We start from the raw sequence: 5,964 nt of genomic DNA, 5'->3' as shown, positions 1-5,964 counted from the left end.
ATTCGTGAATATCCGATGATGATGATGATGATGATGATGATGATGTCTCATCGAAAACATGATCATCGCAAAATTACAAGCATTCAAAGAACGATTCATTTAGCGACAATTTCTTCTCGCCCTTATCGCTTAGCTTCGCTTAGAATCTTCAATTTGAGATTTGAATTTTTCCAGAACTTATCTCTTAATTGCGTGGCATTGGAAGTGAATTGACTTATTGTACTATGCTACGGCCTTCAAGTATCTTACATTACATTGAAGCCATTTTGTGGGAGAGCGGTGTTTTTATACCCATCACCGACGGTTGAGGAGTATAACATACATCCTCGATCAGCATCAACTGCATGTCCGTCTATCCGTCTGAGTAATGTCTGTTGTAAACATTCTTCTGGCCGCAAAAAATGAAGCTATCTACTTCAAATTTGGCAGTAGCATGCGAAGCTCTTGCACGAAGATTGGTATTGGGACAAAACGGGCGAAGGACACGCCCACAGCACCACGTAAACTGAGACCATCTCCGGTTTTCAAAAGGAATGAAGAATTGATTTGATTTGCTCATTACTCACAAAGTATAGCAAATAAATGTACGAAAATTTGTTCGCATATTCTATGGGCGATGCTGTAACATCTGTGCACAAAAAATGCAAAAAAAAAAAATATCAACCACGGCTACTTAATTTTATAATGTATAAAAACTTAATTGTTGTTTTTTTTCCCCCTTAGCTTTATAACGCGCAGGAACAAGCTTCCGAAACCCGATAAAGTATATAAATTCTTGCCGAGTCTCATATTCGGAATGCACCTAAAAATGTTCGTCTGTTGGTCTGTCCATCTCCGGTTTGCAATATTTTGCATAAGGATTTGAAAATGACTGAAGCTTTTCAAAAAACACGCCTACAATGCCCATACGCCCATACAATAAACTCTTGCTTTCGTGAACTCTTTACTTTCGTGCTTTCTGCTTGTTACTCATTCACTATATAAATTTCCATTTTTTACCTGAAAATAGAAAAAATTCAAAAACCGATCCATCTTCAATATTATGGAGTAAGAAACTGTAGGTTTCTTCCCTTTTATTTAGTCAGTGATGGTTATAAAAGATCGTATATGATTTTTGTTTTTTTTTTTTTATCATCATTTATTTGCATTATTATGTCTTTAAGTAAATTTTAAAACATGGCTTTATGTTTCGCGCCAACCCAAAGACATACAATATGTGACGATTATTTATTATTATTTATCTATTTTAATTCTACTTATACATGAAATTCAACTAAACAAATAACAGTCGAGTTCAATTGGCACTTAAAGCAAAACTTATATTAAATTAATAATAAAACTTAGTATATAAGTACAATAAAACAAATAAGAAGGCAAAAAAAAAAGAAAAAAGAAAAAAAAGGATGTACACCAGCAGCATAGAGCTACACTTACAACCGGTACAGGACCAAATTGCAAATGAACCCCTAAGCCGTCGCATACAACATGCATAAGCCTGGCAACCGATAATAATGAACAATAATTCATTTTCGAATCGTAACGACTTTTTAAGGATAAAAGCTAGTTTAAATACGACATAGGTAGATCGCGCGTATTAAGCAATGTTGCTTTAATGGACTTTAATGAAGAGTCCGATAACGAGAATAAGTGATAGACGTCATTTAGGCTTTTGCAAACTACTCTAAGCTCATAATTATATTTACACTGACTAAGCTTAACCAAGATAAAGTGCCTAGAGAAGCGGTTAGGGACATTAAAGCTTATTTCACCAAGTAATAAAGGCGAGTCAATAGCACCATTTATTACTTTGATTACAAAGGAAATGCCAAGAACAAACATATGTTTCTTAAGAGACGGTGAGGACAGCAGAAGCAATCTATTTTCATAGGGAGAAGAAAAAGAAATTTTCTTCAACTCTTTGTATGAATAAGATCAAGGTTTGATTATTCAGATTTAAATGTTTTATTATTTTCTGTAATTCTTTTAGGTGCAAGCAGCGACCCTTTCATACTTGCGGAGCATGATTGTTTCCTTTAAGATGCTTAAAATTCGGGCGGATATTAGCATAGGCTGCAAAAAGTGACAAGCCTTTTTGTCCGTCCGTCCGTCCGTCCGTCTGCTTCTTTTTTTTTGGTATGAATGATAAGCGAGCAAAATGTGTAAGAAAATGACACGCGCGCGTCAAACGTAGCTTTGCAACAAAAGTAGCTTTCTTGTGCTCTATTCGAAATTCTAAAGCGTAGAGAAACTGTGGAATCACGTGTAGCATCAAATTTGCTCTTGCATTGTAGGTAGATTTGTGGGTTTGACTTATTTTCCTGACATCCCTGAATGACTTTATACAATATCTCGCGTAACAACTTGGAATAAGTGTGAAGCATAAAGGAATCCCACGGTTATTACAGAGTGATGATTCTTTTAGGGACGATTGAATCTTGACATAGGTTTCATTTTCATTAAATACTCTTTTGGAGGGTTTCGAACAAGAAGAACATGCTTGAAGAATTATTTCTTTCTTTATTAGTGAATGAATGAATGAATGAATGAATGATGATGATTATTTATGCTCTTTCGAAAGCTGACAAAAGCCATCAATTTTGGTTAACGGAACTACTAAGCTACTTTTGAGCACAAACACACATATATATTCGTTTCGTTCCGTATTTTTCCTCTATACAATTATTACGCATTATTTATTCAATCTAAGAAACTTAATTATATAATTCTTACCTAAAGCTCCGGTATATAGGGATCAGAAGAAGAAAGACAAAAAAAAAAAAAAACAAAAAAAAATATACAAAAATATAATTAAAAATAATTTACTGTTGACAAGTTTAACTAAACAACAATTAAACGCTGTTTCCTTGTTTTAAATTATAAACATAATGAAATTAATGAAAATGTGTGTATGCGTGCTTGTTCGTTCCTATACAAAAGAGGAACGTGCCAAACATTTTCTTTTGACTACACCACACATCATGGCCGTCGACAGAATAACACGCATCATAACACGCACACCACCCGCCATCATCATGCATGGACGCTAAACACATTAAACATGTATATATGTGTATGTGCGTGTATGCATATGTGTGAGTTACACATCATCTAATATAGGCGCGCGTCTGCTTGTTTATACGCAATTATAGTGGCTATGGCTTCTCTTCTGAACTGATTATTCACAAAAGTGACAACAAGAACAACGGCACCAACAACTGTGATGTTATAAATTCTCCAGTGTATCGGTTTTTGTATTTAAACGAGCGTATTATGTAGGAGTGCATTTCATTTAATACGCAGGTGCGACATGACATATGCATGACAGCTGGTCGGTATCTATCTAGAGATGGAACAAGAAATTAATTTCATTTAAAGCGAGGGAAATATTATTTAAAAATTTTTCCACAATTATTTTTAGAAAACGATTTTCTAGCAAAAATTTTCATTATTTTAAACATTATGAGGCTTAACTAGAATTATTTTAATAGGTTTATAGATTTTATTCAATATGAAAAGTTTCCCTTTCACAATTTTAAGGGAAAGTTCTAGTACACACTAGGATCATTTAAAGGATAGGTGTAAACTGTAACGGGACCCTCTTTTTAGTAGCGTTGTACAAAAGTTACGAACTCTAGTATGAGATTTTCGAATCGCTGTTTTTGGTAAACACAAAAGCGGACGCACGGACCGACAGACCATGACAATCATGACAGAATATCTTAAGTTGATTGCTTTCTTACGCGTAAACTTCTTGAATCGAATCGAAGCGAATGACCCATCGAATCGAATAAACAAAAAGCATATCAAAACTTCCGTTTACAAATATATTCCTTTCCACCTACTATTTCCCTTTCCATAGATTAGGTTTTGATTCTCTGATTCAATTCTTTGAAAATAGTTTTAAGTCTCTACATATGCTCATTATTCAAGGAGTCTATGTTTACCTCTGCCTATTTACACTCTAAACGACTTTCACTACGCGTTTGTGTATTAAAAGTAAGAAAAGAGAAATTACTTTAGATAAATTTTTCACTCGTTGGACTTAATGGAATCCGGTATCCGGAGAATGTATCTCTGAAGCATGAGCTTAGAAATGGCGATTGCCATTTCAAAGACTTAGATGATACGTATGATGAAATACTTACTTTAATACTTACTTCCGTTACCCAACAGTAAACGTACAGTACTCGGCGCAACAGTAATACGTGTTGAAATCTTTAGTGTTCGAATAGCATCAGCTCTGTTGAAATATTTTTTTGAAATTTTGAAATTTTTAAAAAAAAAAGAACAAATTCAAAGAATTTCACCTCATGCGTAATATATTTGCTTAAAAGAAAAATAAGAAGAAGAACAAGAAGAAGAAGAAATACGATATTGAAAATTCGATAAATAATTATTTTTATTATTATTTTTGTCGTTTGTAAAGTGATTAAAATACAAAGTATGAACTAAGAATTTAATAAGTAAGAAAATTATCTTTAGTCATGACCGTATCTTTTATACCCTTCACGCTTATCCTAAAAACCCAAAAAAAGAAACCAAACAAAATTTTCATGTTCTACAATACGATGTGGGCGCGGCTGATTTTTTCTATCTTCAAAATAAAAGTTTTTCCGCATAGGCGCCCGGGCGTTGTAGGCGTGTCTTTAACAAACTTTAAGTCAATTCTAAATTCTTTTGCAAATTCGTAGTTGATCTTATTCTTTTTCCCTAACGGGAGAATGTTTACCACACATATAACACAGTTGCGCAGGCAGACAGACGGACATATTTAGGTATATTTCATATATGATATTGATCAAGAATTTATGTAATTAAAGGTATTAAAAACGAAATTAAATTTTGATACACTATAATATTGGGTAGGCAGCGTCGCCAATAGAATGTGCGTTTAAATTTACCTGACTAATAATCAGAAACACAATTTTTTTTATTCCTTTTGAAAAACAGAAGTGTTCGTAGTTTACATGGTGCTGTGCATGTGTCCTTCGATCCATTTGGCCCCCCATTTTCAATACTAACCTGTGTTCAAGAATTTCCAGTGTATCTGAGCTCGAAAGCTTTATGTTTACGACCAGGAGATTGTCTACAACAGACGTTACATGGATAGACAGACACACAGATACATGGACGGATAGACGGATAGTTGGACATGCTTAAATCGATTTAGAATTTGATGCTGATCAAGAATATATATATATATACTATGCGGGCAATGTGATGCTTACTTCTGGGCGTTGCAAACGTTTTGATAAAATGAATATACCCCTTGTCCTTTGGCGATGAGTATAGAAAAGAAAACTATTTAAATATTTCGTTTCCGAGACTCACTTTCTGTTAGTATTTATTAGATGTGAATTTTTCATTGGTTTCCCAGACAAAATTTTTCAATATATTTTTGTGTGTGCGTGTTATTAACACTAATAAACACTATTTCAAAAGGTGCAACAACGTAACGAAAAAACATATTTAATAAATATAAGTGATTTAGAAAAGCAAAATAACATAAATAAAATTAAAAATAATTTTTTTTTTTTGTTTTGTTGTTCTCTTACCTAAAGTGCACACATATTTTCTTTTTTCGTGTGAACATAATTTTTGAAAGAAAACAAGTAAGAAAATTATGTACGGTGTCATCGAATCTTTCATACCCATCGCGTAATCCTGAAAAAGGCTAAAGAATTCTATTGTTTTACTTTTTAAATTTTGGGGGGGCCGAGTTGCTCATGTTTTTTTTTTTTTTTTTTTTGTTATATTATTTTCAGAATGCAAGTAGATTTTTTTTTTTTTATGAGTAAGAAGCAAAACAATACGGGAAGCCAAGCTGTTCATATTTTTTTTTTTGTTGGATATGTTTATCACAGATATATATGTATAGCTGGGCAGACGGGCAGACGAAAATACTTGAATCGAATCAGAAGTTGATATTGATCAAAAATATAATAAACTTTTCTGACATTTCCG

Source organism: Glossina fuscipes, unplaced genomic scaffold (assembly GCF_014805625.2).
Source record: "Glossina fuscipes isolate IAEA_lab_2018 unplaced genomic scaffold, Yale_Gfus_2 1, whole genome shotgun sequence".
Classification (NCBI taxonomy): domain Eukaryota; kingdom Metazoa; phylum Arthropoda; class Insecta; order Diptera; family Glossinidae; genus Glossina; species Glossina fuscipes.
This window is presented reverse-complemented; position numbering follows the sequence as displayed.